Source organism: Moschus berezovskii, chromosome 4, assembly GCF_049115385.1.
Source record: "Moschus berezovskii isolate FMDL1 chromosome 4, NW_MosBer_1.0, whole genome shotgun sequence".
Taxonomy (NCBI): Eukaryota; Metazoa; Chordata; class Mammalia; order Artiodactyla; family Moschidae; genus Moschus; species Moschus berezovskii.
In genome coordinates, this window is record NC_142463.1 from 119,662,444 (window position 1) to 119,680,703 (window position 18,260).

Below are 18,260 nucleotides of genomic sequence, written 5' to 3' on the forward strand. Positions count from 1 at the left end.
ATCTTTGTTTTCTGAATGTTGAGCTTCAAGCCAACCTTTTCACTCTCCTCTTTCACTTTCATCAAGAGGCTTTTGAGTTCCTCTTCACTTTCTGCCATAAAGGTAGTGTCAGCAAATAAATGGTGCAAATTCAAAACAGAATATTATGCTGCTATTAAAAAGGTAGTTAAATAGGAAAGCTGCATTTCAGGATTTGAAAAAATTTCAGAATATCTTTATTGATAATTCTTTTGTGTAATTTATTTTTAAAATTTGACTGTACTGGGTCTTAGTGGCAACATGCAAATTCATCTGTGGCATGTGGAATCTAGCTCCCTGATAATGGATCAAACCTGGGCCCCCTGCATTGAGAGTACAGTGTCTTAGCCACTGGACTACCAGGGAAGTCCCATGTGTAAATTTTCTACAACTGCTTTTATAGCCTTCTCCTACCCCTGTCCTCCCCCAACTCCCCACTCCACTCCAAATTCAAGAATGCAGATTAAAAATTGTTAATCTGTACTTCTGGAGAGTAGGACTTGGTGAAGATACATTATCTCATTATAAAATATTATTCATATTTTGATTTCTTTTCAGGTGCAGTGTGTGCTCAGTGTGTTTCTGACTCTTTGTGACCCTCTGGACTGTAGTCCACCAGGCTCATCTGTCCATGGAATTTTCCAGGCAAGAATATTACAATGGGTTGCCAATTCCTACTGCAAGGGATCTTACCAATCCAGGTATCAAACTCACATCTCTGATGTCTTCTGCACTGACAGTTGGATTCTTTACCACTGTGACCAGTTGGGAAGCCCAAGAATACCCTTAATTTTACTCTGAAATATTAATTAAAAATTCAGAAGCTTTACAGAAGAAAATGAACTTAGGCCTATAAAATATGAAATTTGCATTTGGCCCTCATAATAATGGCAGGCATAGATAAAGAGGGTGTTTTGTCATATGACTAATGAAAGAATTCTAAGGAAGATTAATTCCTTAGGAAGATCGATCGTCTGTCTAATCTATCATATCTATATATGGTGGTGGTTTAGTTGCTAAGTTGTGTCCAACTCTTGAGACCCCATGGACTGTAGCCTGCCAGGCTCCTCTGTCCATGGGATTCTCCAGGGAAGAATAGTGGAGTGGGTTGCCATTTCCTTCCCCAGTAGCTATATATACATAGAGTTAATTTTCATCACATGATTAGAACTTGCTCCATCTGTACAGGGTTTGTGTTTACCTTCCACTCTTCCATTTATAATTTGCCTTCTTCTTCCTCCTATCTCTCTTTCTACTCTCTCCTCTAGGACATTTTCATCAGTCATACTTTGAGACTGTACTCACTGTACTGAGTGGAGAAGATTCTGTGGCAACCCTTCCTGCCAGAGGAGAGCATAGACCTCTGTCTGAGGTTTCTCCTCCCACATGGATGCACAGGCCTGTCCCACATGCATGACCATGCAGTGTACTGACAGCGCCAAGAGGAGATTCAGTCTTCACTTGGGAGACACTGCAGCTAGATGAATTTTAAGATCCAGTCCAATTCTAGTGTCCATGATTCTCTAAGGACTACTGTTATCAAGGGTAGAACCATTAGTGAAGAAAAGACGGAAAGTTTTCCCAACGTGGAAAAGGAGAATTTGTCCATGAAAATACTTCTTGTGACTGGGAAATGCTTAAGGGAATTATGTCTCAGCCTGTCTGGCTCATCAGTAATAATTAATTGCAAACCCCACTATTTATTAGCCTTCACCAGACTCACAAAGGAATTCAGGTTACATGTCATTCTCTTGCTTGCACCCCTACATGATGGGGAAGGACCCCTGCTTTACTGCACTGACAGAAGCCAGGCAGGGTTTATGTAATATTTTTCAAACCCCACCCCCACCACCCCCAGGGGGAAAAATGTTTACAGGCACAAAGCTGTATTCTAACCCATTTTTTTAAAATAAAAAATAAATTATTTTTAACAGACTATTGTTGTATATGATTTATTCATTTTCTTGATTTAATATGGATTTTTATCCCATGTAGTATTGCTTGCTGAGTGTGAAGTTCATCTATTACTTTTCAATCAGTTATTATCTTATTATTGAATAGAAAACAATTAGTTGGACACTTAAGTAATTTATTCAATCATTGTAGTTGCCAAAAAAACATAAACTATTCATCTTTGCATATAATTAATAACTGTATACAACAGAAAATAATTTGACATTATTAAGCAATTACCATTTAATTATTTCAGTTAGCAAAATCCATTAAGTGCCATTCAATTTTCCTACTATTATGTTATTTAGTAAATTATATTTAATTCACCTTAGAAATCAATGTGAATTTGAAAAATCAATTTTCCTAGCATAATCATAAAAAATTAAATAGTTAAATATGTTAACATTTTTTAAAGATTGGAACTTGAAATAAGGTAAAATTTGGCATTTAAAAAATTATAATTTCTGACAGATCTATGTCACTTTGCACTTTTCATATAGTAACCACAATAAAATATCAAATCTTCCTTGAAATGATGGTGTTTATGCATTTAAAAAATATTAACTTGAGCCAATTTCAATTAAGCTTTTCCAATTTTGATTTCTTCTATCTCTGCCACCCACAGAATTTGTCTTTTGCTCTACATTTTGGCACTGATTTCATTCAATTTAATATTTTATCATATAATACTCTAATTTTCTCATGTATACAAACCCTTCTATCAAAATGTTAACTTCCTTAAGAGCAGAAAACAGTGTGTGTGTGCGTGCGCACACAAGTATGTGTTTTCCATTTATTTGACAGATTATTGCCCATATGATAAGAACTGAATTTAGTGGAAACAAAATGAATTGGGTTGATTGTTGGCATGGAGTTTTGGCAAAGGCTTCAGTCAGTTTAATTCAGTCACTCAGTCGTATCCGACTCTTTGTGACCCCATGGACTGCAGCATGCCAGTCTTCCCTGTCCATCACGAACTCCCAGAGCTTACTCCAACTCATGTCCTTCGAGTCGATGATGCCATCCAACCATCTCATTCTCTGTCATCCCCTTCTCCTCCCAACTTCAATCTTTCCCAGCAAGATTGAAGACAAGGCTTAGGGAGTTCTTTCTGAAACAGCTAAATCTTAATGATCCTTTAATAAAGATTATAAAAGCAACTATATTCTACTTTTTGGATTAGTTGTTCAATCAGATCTCTGCCTCCAAAGTCTATTTTATTTTTTAAGAAGAAAGTAATTGAAAATTGAAATAGTCAATCCTGCCATTTAAGTCCCTTGAAAGGATCTATGAATGGCTTGTAGTTAGATATAATAAAATAAACAACTTGGAAAAGAAAGGAATCAAGTCATGATCCTTTTGGTTGAGTTTAATAAGCCTGTCTTTTGCATTACCCCTTTTAGTTCTTTCAGTGATTTTACTTTTAAACTTTATTTTTGTTTGTTTGTTTTTCTCCTTCCTTTTATTTATTTATTTTTAAAATTTTCTTTCTTTCTTTTTTTTTTGAGAGTTCTTTTTTTTTAACTTTTTTTTTAATATTATTTTACAATATTATATTGGTTGGTTTTGCCATACATTGACACGAATCCGCCCCGCAAAGTACCTCAGTCTGCTTTTCTCTCTCCATCAGGTCCAACAGTTCAAATTTTACATTTTTTTTTTTTTTTTTTTTAAGATCTAGCTCCACTGTTTGGTCCTTTTGAGGTTTTTATAACCTACTTCAGAGGAATTTTTCATCTCCATGCTAGAGGGGATCACTTTCTGTCACTCTTTACTGAAGCATTTATCACTTGGAAGGGCAATTTATAAGGTAGACGTCTCTCACTTCTCAAATGCAAGTTCTTTCAGAAGAACAAACACTTTCTATTTTATCCATAACATAAACATACTAAATACTTGGTATTTGCCGGATGAATTTAAGTAACACCTCAAGGACTGAAAAATAGTAAATGTAGAGCAATAACTACACCCTCGTGGACACAGTGAAGCCTCATCTCAGCCTCTTATTGGCTACTGTCTCTTCATACATAATTGATAAAAATGGGAGTAAGCATGGAGGTGGGATCCAGTGAAGCGGAGCAGAGTGCCCCAGTCTCTCCATCTTTTACATCATTCCTTCCCATTGCTCTCCTAAAACTCAGATTGCCACAGCCGGTATACCCAGCTCTGATCCTGGCTCTGTTGCTCTGGAGTGCATCATCTCAGATTTCAAAATCTCTCTGTCTTTTCCCAACACCCCACCCATCCCAATTTGATGAAGTCAGGTTTAGAATTTGTCCACAGCTGTGCAGATCTGAAGAGTGCCAGTGGCCCTCCTTGTTTCAATCTGAAAACTTCTTTTGTTTTTCAGTGCACGTGTTGACTTGTCAACATTGATGGGGTTGGTTTGCTTCCCGCTCTTCATTCAGCTAGCCAGGAGCTGCAAGTGAGTTGTAGCTGTAGGCTAGTTCCTCTTGCCATTTCTAAGACTGTTGTAAGGTACTCTGATTACCACTGGAGTCAAAACTCAATAATTGGCAAAAACTGAAATAAAACTCTCTCTACCCCACTAATCGTCCTTTCTAAGTTGAAAGGAAAGGAGGTTTCAACCCATTTGCATTTTAAATTCAAAATTTGTATTTAAAGCACTTAACAGGGTCCTTTGCATGTTAACAGCTTCCTTTTTAACTTACCTTTCCTCTACTGGGCTCTGTAATGTGTTGTGTCTTAATTTGCAGAATATGTGCACTGGCATAATGTTTAATTAGGCTTTGGAGTCAACTTTAAATCTAATACCATCAGCATCTAATGGAAAACCAGAAGCACTTGGCTTCTGCATGACAGAAATCTTGCAAGAAACCTACTTCCTCTGACTGAATCACAAAAAGAAAATGGGAGCAGGGAGGGCAGCCAACAAGAATAAGTGAATAAGTGAACACAGTATCAAAGATGAGATGCTCCTATGGTCATAGTCACAAAACAGAAGAATATAGAGTGGAGATGACTATTAGGGGAAATCAGATGCACTTTCTCTTATGTAATGAGCACATTCTGAACAGATGGGTGTGGATTAAATTTCTACATATAAAATTATTTTCTCATTGGCTAACATCATGGTTTCAGGTGGGTTTCATTTTTAATTTCATTTGAATTTAGAGACTCTGATAAGAAGTGGTTGGAATACAGGAGGTTAAGATACAAACTTTGCCTTCAAGAAGGCTACAACCTAATCATTGGGGTAAGACAGATACAAAAATAAATAAATAAATAAAACCAGAAATGTTATTATCTGTTGGCCTTGGGGAAGTTTCCTAGCTTTTATTAACCTCGTTACCTCTTTTATAAAATGTTAAGAGCACTAATGTCAATGCTGAGGCTTTATCAGGCAGATAAATAGTAATAATCATATGTAAATATTATACTTAATTTAGTGCCTGGCACACAGTAAGTGCTCAATATAGTTTAGATATTATTCTAAATTACCTGTTGGTAATTTTTAAGAGAGTAAAAATTGATGAAGCCAGTATATATATGTTTCCTACTGATGCTGGGCAATTTGTCACATACGTGGTGACTTAACACAAACTTATCTTACAGTTTTTGAGTTTAGCAGAGCAAAGTCAGTTTCACTGGGCTAAAGGCAAAGTATTGGCAGTTCTTGTTCTTTCTTAAGGGTCTGGGGGATTTCCATTTCCTTGCATTTCTAGAGTCTGGAAACTGCCTATATTCCTTGATTTCTGGTCTTTTCCTTACATCACTCCAACCTCTTGCTTCCTTTGTCATCACATATCCAACTTTCTTTTAAAGACATTCAGGGTCCATCCAAATCATCCAGGGTATTGTGTCTATATCAAAATTCATAACTTAATCATACTTGAAAATTTCTTTTGTAATATAAGGTAATATTCACGGGTTTCAGAAATTGTTTCCTGTTATTTGTGGGGTTATTATTCATTTTATCATATAGTTATAATTAAGGAAGATTAAATGGGAGGTGGTGTGCAACTCTACTTCACATACAAACCTACTCAACCTCATGTAATTTCTTAGGAGTTTCCCAGGTGCCCTGGTCTTTTCAGAGCAGTTCATTTCTTAAAGATAAAGTTCACTGACATGTTAGAGAAATAACTGAAGCAGGTAGAATTTCATAGACCTTATCTATCACATGGGCTTCCCTTATAGCTCAGTCAGTAATCTGCCTGCAATGCAGAAGACCTTGGTTCAATTTCTGGATTGGGGAGATCCCGGGGAGAAGGAAATGGCAACTCACTCCAATATTCTTGCCTAGAGAATACCCACAGCAGAGGGGACTGGAAGGCTACAGTTCATGGGGTCGAAAGAGTCGGGCATGACTTAGCGACTAAGCCATCACCACCACCACCTATCACACAGTGTAAGTTTAGAGAGCAGGGATGCCCTTGCCACAGGTTCAGTTCAGTTCAGTTCATTTCAGTTGCTCAGTTGTGTCCTACTCTTTGCGACCCCATGAATCACAGCACGCCAGGACTCCCTGTCCATCACCAACCCCCAGAGTTCACTCAAACTCATGTCCATCGAGTCGGTGATGCCATCCAGCCATCTCATTCTCTGTCATCCCCTTCTCCTCCCGCCCCCAATCCCTCCCAGCATCAGAGTCTTTTCCAGTGAGTCAACTCTTCGCATGAGGTGGCCAAAGTATTGGAGTTTCAGCTTTAGCATCAGTCCTTCCAATGAACACCCAGGATTGATCTCCTTTAGAATGGACTGGTTGGATCTCCTTGCAGTCCAACGGACTCTCAAGAGTCTTCTCCAACACTCACAGTTCAAAAGCATCAATTCTTTGGCGCTCAGCTTTCTTCACAGTCCAAATCTCACATCCATACATGACCACTGGAAAAACCATAGCCTTGACTAGACGGACCTTTGATGGCAAAGTACTGTCTCTGCTTTTTAATATGCTATCTAGGTTGATCATAACTTTCCTTCCAAGGAGTAAAAGTCTTTCAATTTCATGGCTGCAATCAGCATCCACAGTGATTTTGGAGTCCAAAAAAAACAGTCTGACACTGTTTCCCCATCTATTTCCCATGAAGTGATGGGACCAGATGGCATGATCTTAGTTTTCTGAATGTTGAGCTTTAAGCCAACCTTTTCACTCTCCTCTTTCACTTTCATTAAGAGGCTCTTTAGTTCCTCTTTACTTTCTGCCATAAGGGTGGTGTCATCTGCATATCTGAGGTTATTGCTATTTCTCCTGGCAATCTTGATTCCAGCTTGTGCTGCTTCCAGCCCAGCGTTCCTCATGATGTACTCTGCATATAAGTTAAATAAGCAGGGTGACAATATACAGCCTTGACATACTCCTTTTCCTATTTGGAACCAGTCTGTTGTTCTGTCCAGTTCTAACTGTTTCTTCCTGACCTGCATATAGGTTTCTCAAGAGGCAGGTTCAAGTGGTCTGGTATTCCCATATCTTTCAGAATTTTCCATAGTTTATTGTTGGTTTTGGGTTTATATGATCCAAATGAGATCATCGATATTGTTTGGAAAGAATAGAGATAATTCACAGGACTCTGGGTGTTGTTCCAGTAATTCAGTGTTTACTAATATAACTTATATCTCTAAATCCTAGATCTTAAGAGAACCTATAATGATTATAAAGTTTATTTTTCTTTCTTATCTTTAGACCCCATCCAAAGCAACTGGTATTCTCTTTCCTCCAAAGTTGTACAATTTTAGGTGTATTATGCATTTTTATGCAAGATGAATTTATTTGGATAAAAGTAGATTTTCCTACTTAATTCATGAGAGCTATTCTTATTTCACCAGAGAAGATTCCTTACTGGATTTCACATGTAAAATAGAGTTTACCAACCTGTGTTCTATAAATGAGTTGCTGAATTATAAATGCTTCAAGAGTCTGGATGACAAGGAGAGCCTTTAACATCTGATCCTTGCAACAATCATTATAATCCTATTTTACAGATAAGGAAATGCAGGCTCAGAGAAGTTAAGTGATTAATGCAAGTCTGGGCTACAGAAGAATAGGAACTTAAATTTTGGTATTTCACTTTTTTGGTTATATCTTATGTATCATAAATATATTTAGATACTCAAAAATCACCTTTTTTCCCCTGAGAGTTTGAGAATCAGGATACAATATTTCAATTCTGATGCATGTATTTAAACATGCTGAGAGAAAACTAACAAATCAACTTAATATTGGTAAAGGAGTGGCATACGGACTAATATGTCTCCTTCAGCCTGGATACTATACGGAAATTAAACGGAGCTATGATCAGCTGTTAAAATTATAACTCTCTGGTCCCTCAGGAGTCCCTGCAGCAGCAACAGTCAGGACGGTGCCACTTTGCCAGTTATTTGGGGTTGCTCTTATTCTTGGTGAGCACGTGCATGCACACACACAGACACACACACAGACACACATACACAGACACACACACACAGACACACACACACACACACACCCTCTGTTCAGTTTCTGGCAGGTTCCTAGTGCTCTCATGCACCATGCTACAGGACTCACCCTAAATGTTCAGCCCATCTGCTCAGGGAATGATGCCTTCACCACAATGATCTAATCATGTTACAGAAAATATAATATACAACATGAATGACAAGGGTGAGGCTGCTCAACTGAAAGGAAACAGGAGGATTCGGCACAGGCTTCATGCCAAACAAGTGTCCTAAGTGTAAAATACACAACATATATCTATGGAAAGCAATGGAAGAATAATAAAAACCAATATAAAAATGGATCTCACATCCTCATTTACTGAGAAACATCTTAGTTCTGAAAAGAAAAAATGTACAAGATAAGCAGGTGTCTTGGGGAATAACCATGGATATGTAATTGCCTCAAATTTACAAAGCACAGATTGCAAACTGGTGACCCACTTTTTTTTTTTTTTCTGTCCAGTGCAACCCAGTGTATTAGAAACTGAATTTGAATGTCTTTAGACAGGGCATGCTCTTTCTGTTTGCCGGTAACTATCTTTATCCTGTTATATCAGCTCTCTCCTACATTTGGGTTGACTTCCTGGAACCTGGATATATGTGTTTGCAACTGCAGTTCCAATCTATACTGTATCTTCTGTTGCCCTGTTATTTATCATCTGTGAACTTGAACAGCTTCTATGATCATTCCCAACTGTTGTCTCACCAGGGAGAGGCCAGACTGGGTCAAGTCACCCTCCAATCTCTCAGCTGCAAAAGATTCATGCAGTGTGTCAGACAGGACAGACGACATGATTTACAGGGCTTAGGACAAAATGAAAATATGGGATTCCTTGTCCAAAAATTATTAAGAATTTCAACAGAGCATTAAATGAAGTAGTGGGTGCTTCTAACTGTGGGAAACTATCTCTCCACATTTAAAACCCATGAAGTTCGTCTTGATGCCCAGGGCTAAGAGAACATTCTCAGCTTACACTTTCCAGCAAACCGAGACTTCTCTACCACCTAGTCACTCCAGCTCAAATGGAGTGTCCATAGAAGGGGAGAAAATTGGTGCTGTTATGCATATTTTATCTACCCAGAAGACTGCACAAATGTGGTGAACTGAGGTTTCACTTGCTGGGGAAAACAAGAGCAGCAGTCTTTATTTTCAATGATTTCTGGCAAACCTCCTGATTTGTTGAGACAAAAACCCTAAACAGATTATCATCATCTAAAAGACAAAGTGTGTAATACATCACTTATTTTTGTCATTTCAGTGGCAACATTTTAAAAAAGCCTTAATTCCATGGATCTCATATTTTATATTTGTTATAATAATTGGGATCTGAAATAAGTCAGAGAACAGTGAGCTGTGCTATGAAAAGAGATTCAGCATGGTAGAAGAGCTCAGTAGCCTTTCACATTATCAGAAATCTCAACAACAACAACAACAACAACAACAACAAAACTCTACCATGGAAAACAGATAAAAGGATCTCCAAGTAAAGCTGGAATATGGATTGCAGATGATTTCTGTTCCCTCGTGAAACTTTGCTGTAATTCTATGGAATGATTTTTAATAAGATATGTTGATAAATTCAAAAGAAGAGAGAGGATGGTAGCAGATAGAGATAGCATTTTGGAAAAGAGAATGGATATGGACTGTATGTAACTTAACAGAGCAAAAATATCCAAACCCAAGCCTTCAGAGCAAGGACCAAGGAGAAGCAACCTAATTCAAGTTTTAGAACTCTGGAAAGGCACCTGATATCTCTGAAGAGGGGAAGAGGAAGGGATGCAAAGGGACTGAGGCAGGAAGGTTGCCTGAAAGAATATTTGAAGTCCCGCTGATCCCCCATGCTCTCTTCTACCCTGTTAGGTAGGTGATGGCATTCTCCCCATGTTGCAGGATATAAGACAGAAGTCATTTTCCAAATATAGATATTGGTCTCTTCCTCACTGGGCTCATCCCCATTAGGTCCATAGTAGCTTGACAGGGTACCAGTGAGAAAGTCAATAGAATTGCTAACATGGGCACTGAAATCATATTGGGTGCATGCATGATCAATCAGTTCAGTTATGTCCAATTCCTTGTGACCCCATGGACTGTAGCCCACCAGGCTCCTCTCTCCATGAAATTCTCCAGGCAAGAATACTGGAGTGACTTTCCATTCCCTCCTCCAGGTGATCTTCCCAATCCAGGGATCGAACCTGCGGGTCCTGCATTGCAGATGGATTCTTTATCCACTAAGCCACCTCGGAAGTCCACGACCAAGATATATGGTCACCCTATTTAGGTTATCTTTATATTGACTATTTTTAGATTAACATCAAAATAATAGCATAAACATATTTTAAAATTCTTGTGGAAGATTCTTACAGAAAATCTACATTTGGCAAACAGCATTATAGAGGTTATTGCAGCATTAAAGAAAAGTGGATGAGAAATTTTGAGATTTAATTATCTTGTGAGTGAAAAATAGAAAGCAATTGAATAAGTTTAGGAGCACAATTTTTAAGAATATACTCAGCTAAGATATGGTGTTCATGATAGCATTTTCCTCAATACATCCAGTGATTTGTACAAATAATTCCATGTCTATATCTGGGTGTTGGGCTGAGGTCAAGACCTCTTCCTTCTCCTCCGGCCCTTGATTCTCCACTATATATTGTTCTTTTTCATGACCTTTCATCTTTGTTTAAAGGATCAGTTTACTCTCCCCCACCAAGCCCACTTCCTGCATAAAGCTGGGACCCAAGGGCTGCAGAAGGGCCAGCACCTCCTAACAGGCCGGTTGAAGGGGCTGCCAGGTGATGAATGGATGCACGCAGAGCGAGGTAATAAACCAGCACCCCAGTCATGTAATCTTCCATTAAAATGAAATGCATACCAGGCATGCGGCGTTTCTGCAGCTTGTACCCTCTCCCATAGAAGATCATGAATAAAAGAGGGAAGTGTACTGCTGACAGATGCCAGCATGCATAAAGGACACTTCCTATAAAGGAAAAGCTCCGGCTAACAGATGGACTAAAGATGTGAGATGCAGAAAGATTTACCAATCTAAATAATTCAAGACAATGTCGTATGGCAAGCTAGCGCTTTTCAGAGGGAGCCAGCAGAAGGTGCAGATGGAAAGGCAGGCCAAGCCTTTCCCATAAACCCATTAAGAACAGTCCTTGTCTGAGCGACAGTATGTCGCAGAAGGCCCAGGGAGAGGACAGAAAATGAGAAATTTGCTTCCAGAGTTTGTCCCGCAAGGTCAAGAGCATATTTAATAGTGAAGGTTGTGGCATTTAATGAGAGTGAAAAAGGGGTGTTGAATGTTTCACTGCTTGTCCTCCTGCCATCTTCAAAACTCCCCCATTCCTGAGTTCTTTGTCTTGTCAGAACTAAAACGGTGGAGAGTAAAGACGCCCTGGTGAGAGGTCCAGCAGGCTCCACCTTCTTAGTGCTCAGACGGCCAGATGCACATTCTGGGCCTAAAAGCCAAATCTTCAATAGCAATACTTCTCCCTATAAATGTTTTTTCAGAAACACACAACTATTCCATATCCCCATGCCCTGTTGATACTTGCTGTCTGCCTACTCATGATGTGTTCAGCCCTCTGTTGTCACACATTGTTAGGTTTATTTTCATGCACTTGACCTCACTTCCAGACTGCATCATGCTCAACTGGAAAGAAAAAAAAATACGACGAAAAAAACTTAAAACTTCTTCCTCTCTTCTGAGATTTGCTCTGAGCAGGTACCCAATAAATACTTCTTGATAGTGAAACCCTTTTAACTGAAAGGAGTCCTTTCTTAAGAGCCCCCACATCCTGCATAGCTGTGCCAAAATGTTAGAATCTCAGGCAAAGAGATGAGTGATAGGAACACTGTACAGTGCATTGGCCAGGAGAGCTGACTGAAACTCCATTCAAGCCGCAGTTCACTAGCTACCCTAGGCCAGACAAACTTTACTTTCTTAACTATAAAACGAATAGTTTAGCAAAGCAATTTCTGAGTCCATTTCTAGTTCCAGTACTTACTTATATCAGGATCAAACAGACTTTCAGGTATCTGGTAATGTCTGGATCAGTAGTTCACGAGCTTTCCCCAATAACCATTGCTGTAATATGCACAAATGTTAACCTGCATGTCCCAAGATGAAAAACCTAAAGACTGTGGGTTAAAATCTTTGTTTTAATTTATTTTAAGCTAATAGAGGACTGCCTTTTATTTGAGACTGTACTTATTTTTTTCATATTTCGTTATATGAAATGAAATAAATTATTAAGATGGTACATTTGGCTTTGTTTAAAGTCTCCATTGTGAAAAAAGGAAAATTGGTGATCCTGTGTCTGCTCCCGCTACCCACCTGCACACAAATCTTTTCTTGCTAGCTGTCTTAATTTTATTATGATTATGAAATTTAAAAGTGTTAGAACTTGGTGTAAACGAAGGAAGAAAACAAGGATTTCCTTTCTTCTGACAAAATATCATTCATGTTCACAACGGATAACCTTTGAGAAATAAATACTGATTTTACGTGCTTTTTGTGAATGTAGTTTGCCAATTACAAAATATCATCTTTTTTAAATGTCACTTAAAAATCAAATTATTGAGACTTCTTTTGTGGTCCAATGGCTAAGACCTCACAGTCCCAATGCAGGGGGTCTAGGTTTGATCCCTGGTCAAGGAATTGGGTTCCACGTGCCACAACTAAAGATCCTATATGATACAACTTAGAACTGGCATAGCTAAATAAGTACATAGAAACAACTGTTTTTAAAAAGTCAAATTGTTGCCAATGTGTTCTGTTTCCAAGTTTCCTATTCCTAAATTATCTATTCAAACTGTTTTTTTTTTTATTTTTTTTTATTAATCTCCACCTGGCAGTAGCTGCCCATTCTCTTCTTCCCTCAAACCCAGCTCTGTAACAATTGCATCCATTAATAATCTAAAACATGTCACAAGCCTTAAGAAAAGCAACCCAAGAAAGGAGTTTCAAGACTGATCCTTCTGTAAGGCAGAGAATCTTTTTAAGTCATCTTTCATTTGTTCACTTTGGTTATAAATATCAGTTACCTTGTAGAAAGCTCCTTTATTTTGGATTATATTTGAAATCAGTTGTTAGTTTGCCTGTTAACGCCTGTGCCACTTACCTTGAATTCTTTCTCTGTTAACACTAAGGTATGTATATGTGTGTATGTGTGTGTGTGTCCAGCACTGATCTGGGAAAGTTTTTTATTTTTTTTTTCCATTTATTCATGTATTTTAATCCTTTTTGACCTTGACCAATTTAGAGTATATTCCACTGGCGACAGAGACGCAAGGTTTACAGCTTTGAAGTCAGGGTCATAGTCACCCTCTCTGTATCCTTGGCATTGGGAATGGCACAATAACTCCATCCATCTCTGATGTGGTGTATTGCCACTTTGGTGACCAACAGTGCTTGTGTTTTATGGTGTCAGTATGAGTTGATATCCAACTGTTCATCACATTCCACAAAGAGATTCTTACTGGCAACAAGGTACAATGTTCAATTTTTTAAATGCTCTGACAGTTCTTAGTATTATAAAAGGCTTTTATTCCAACTTCATCAAATCTTCTACCAGTTCTCATTACTTGATACCCTAATGAAGGCAGAAATGGCAGATATCAATCTCAGGACAGCTGTTACGGGTGAAAAGGGAGTTCATTTCTCATTTTTTAAGAAAATCAGGGCACTCTCTGTTTGAAGTCACAAGGGCAGCTCCATTTAATAAATTACTAGAATTAGAACTCTGAGTGGTCTAAACTCTGAAGACTCCTGCGTACTGAAGAAGGTGCTGCATTTTTGTTTGTTTTCTTTTCTCCTGCCATCACCAAGGCACCAGGAAATAGATGTGCAATTATAAGTGAGTTACCTGAGTATAACCTGTCCTGGACTCATGGAAGTCCCCCACGTTTTGGTTATTTTAAGAATCTTGAAAGTATTGCTTCACATTAGCTTCCATAAATCAAATGAGAACCTGTGAAGACAAAAAACGACTAGTTATCTCATGTAAGAATTCAGTTGTTACTGCCTTATAAGGAGCACTTTTTGCTAAGTTTCTGTCATGAAGATTATGACAGATTATAACTTTTCCAGTTTTGCATTTAGATATTTCCAATGAAAATCTCAAAACCAAATATATAAAGACCTATTACTTTTAAGTGTGAGAGTAAAAATTAAACAACAAAAATACATTATTTATAGATGCCAACTTTGTTTTATTTTCAAGGACTCTGTAGAGTTTCTGAGGAAATGAAGGCAAGAAATGAGACATGGAGGACTCCCTTCTGAAGACATGCACCAGGGCCACAACCAATAGCACCTCTGTGAGGGCCACAAGTCTATCAGCTTTATCCACAAACAGATTTTTTTTGTATGCCCGTCTTGAAAATGAATGGCTCAGCAGAATCCAGAATCACTAGACATTTGAGGAAAGCCCTTAACAGGAAAGTTAGTGACCAGTACATACAAACAGGAAAGAAAGACAAAAGAAGAAAGGAAGAGAGGAAGGAAACAAGGGAGGGAGAGACGGAGAAAGAAACTTGGAGGAAAACGGGGAAAACCACAGCGGACAGAAGAAGAAAATACTGTAATTCATATCCAAATAGATAACAATTCTGTGAATAATGTAAGAACAGGATTTTACTTACAGGAACTTTCAAAGAATAAAAAGCCCCCAAAATACAAAATAAATTAAAATGTCGAATAAAAATCAGAGAATTTATCAAATTTGAAGATCAATACCTAGAATCTAATATCTGAATAATACGAGTTGTAGAAAGAGAACAAGAGAAAAAGAAGACATCACCAAAATTCTAATATAATATAGCTCCCCAAAGTCAAGGCGATAAGTTTAAACTTTGAAAGAGCTAATTAGGAACGCATCACAGGAGAAGGAAACAGATTTCCATCAATGTCCACTATGCTGCAGCTGAGAACACCAGAAATGACCCTACAGTTTCTGGAGAGACAAAAATGGGTCTCATACAAGAGGTTGAGAATGAAGGTGGCATTTTATATCCTACTGAAAGTCAGATCCCAGTGGAGAAGTTAGAAGACAAAAGAGAAATGCCCTTAAACATCCACCTAGACTTCTCACTCAGCTGAACTGATAAGCTGCTAAGGAAGAATAAAGAGCCTGTTATGAGCAGAAGGTCTCAGTATTTTATTTCCCATATACACTTTCTCAGAAGCTTCTGGAAGATACCCTACTCCCCCCACAAGAGGGAAACTAAGAAAGAAGATATGACAACCAAGGAAATGGGCATTTAACACAGGGCAGGAAGCAATCTGAGGTGATGCTGGTGTGCTAGTCCAGGAGAGTAATCATTCTATGGGGACTGGGGGTGGCATGTCTTAGTAAGAATGTCCCCCAAACAAACAAGATAAAACAAATCAGAATATATAGGCTACTTGTGGCATTTGACCATTCTGGGGGTAGTTTTAACAGTCTGTCAGAGGTTTCAAGACAAATCTGTCATACGATCATAGATGAAAAATAAGGCAATGCTCATTAAGAATAAAAATACTATACCAAACCAAAGTGTATCCACAAGGCAATCTGTGGCTGAGCAGTAATTAAATCATCTTCATAAACACTTCCAATAGATTTTACTAGAATTGTGAAATGCTCACTTTAGGAAAGATGGAGAATGGGCTCTAGGTATGTGAATGTGGGGTCTAAGCAAGTGGGGTCAGTCTCCACTTTATACACAATGTGCATGAATGTGTCCTCAGTCATGTTCAATTCTTTGCAACCTCATGGACTGTAGCTTTCCAGGCTCCGCTGTCCGTGAAATTTTCCAGGTAAGAACACTGGAGTGGGTTGCCATTTCCTCCTCCACAGGTTCTTCCTGACTCAGGGGTCAAACTGGTATCTCTTGTGTCTCCTGCATTGGCAGGCAGATTCTTTATCACTGGCGCCGCCTGGGAAACCCACACACGATGAAGTCACAGGTAATGCCTAAAAGTGGGAAAAAAAAAAAAGGAAAAGAAATACCAGTACAAGTAGGCTATTGACTGAATGGAAATCAGTTCCAAAAGAAATTGCTAAGAAGTTGAAAGTCATTGCTTCTTGGATGTAGTCTTGGATTGGGACTGTGCTGTATGATACTGCTGTCTTTCATCAGATCTTATAGAAATAAATATCAGCTTAAATCATGAATTTTACACGTAAGGAGTATATATTTTGGGATCTATAGGCACACACTGATATGTTTAAAATAGATAACCAACAAAGACCTACTGCATAGCACAAGGAACTCTGGTCTGTGTTATGTGGTGACCTGGATAGGAGGGAAGTTTGGGGGGGAACGGTTACGTGTGTATGTATGGCTGAGTTGCTCTGCTGTGCACCTGAACCTATCATAACATTGTCAATCGGCTGTACACCAGTATAAAACGAAACATTTAAATTTAAAAAGGAGCATTTATTTCAGCATATATACTGCAGTTTATTACACATCATGTGTAGGTCAATATGTTTCACTGTGAAAAACAAGAAAATAATGAGAAATAAGAAAAGCTTATTTTTCAAACATGTAGCGTAAAAACAGAATGGTTCACATTGTAATTTTCAGTGAAGGGACACAGTGAAAAATGTATAAATGACCATGTAAATTTAATTTGCCTGAGAAGCATTAAGATGCATCTCTATCTTATACACAAATGTGATAATAAATACTTGTATTAAACACAGATGCCACTCCCTCACATACACGCAAATGCCTTTTAGTGCACATATTTAAGTAAAACCAAGTAAAGAACTGAGGTTGGCAAGTGACTCACACATATATATTTATTTTTTATTATTTATTCTTGAAGCACAGTTGTACAATTTTTATGTTGTGGGTGTACAAAATAGTAACTCATTTTTTAAAGATTACTCACTTTTGTATTTTATCCATTTCTTCACCCAAAAAAAAAATTATCAAGCAAAGACTCTGTGCTTGGCATGGCACTGCATATTTGAAATTCCAAGATAAAAGAATACTTTCTACAAAGTCTTGATATGAAGAAAAAAATAAAGATGAGAGTCTATCACTGTTTCAAATTCATTTCCAAACCTGTCTGAAGAGGTGTAGAATTTCAGTTTTCCAGAGCACACACTGCAAATGAATGTTGTCTCTGTTGTTAGGGAAGAGAATTGGAAAAGCTTAAATCAGTGCTTACTTTAAAAATTAGAACTAATTTTTTTTTCATGATTTAATTTAAGTCTACTCTCCTGTGACCCCTATTTTTGTTTGTGGAGGAAGGAACACAGTGAGCATTTTAAACGGCTCATAAAAGTTGAGCCTCACCTGTAACTGACAGAGTGAGCACACTTCCTATGTCCTGAATGTCCTTCTAAATTGTCCTTCAGCAATCGGCCCTCACCTTTGCTAGGCTACTGTCCACATTTGGCCTGACAGAGGACAAGCCAGCTCTCTGACAGCATTCTTCTTGGAGCCTTCAGCTGTCAGGCAGCCTGAACCTGAACTGGTCCTTAGGCTAGCATAAGGGGCCCTTCTTAGGCTTCAAAGAACCTCAATCTGTGCTCCAGCTTTTCACTGGCAGTGTTAAAGATATTGGAATCTCAAGCTCTCGTGACAGCAGATGAGAGGTTTTCAGACCCTGCTTCCCCACAGTGAGATTCTACCCAATTACAATGGACACTACTTCATGCTTTGTGATAACAAAAGTGTTGTTCCTCCATTAAATTTCAACTTTTCATGAAGCTTGTTAAAATTCCCTGCATCCCAAACTATTGGAGCAGTGTTGGGAGGCTTCAGACTACAATGCACAATGAAAAAACGTGTATGTCCTGTGCACCATGAACAAAAATCATTGCTGACATCATTCTTCCTAAGATTGAGA

General features: G+C 38.2%; 1 pseudogene; it reads right to left on the minus strand.

Moving 5' to 3' along the window:
- Positions 1-11,491: 11,491 nt before the first annotated feature.
- Positions 11,492-18,260, minus strand: part of LOC148778245 (protein CFDP2-like) — an 81,302-nt pseudogene continuing 74,533 nt past the window's right edge.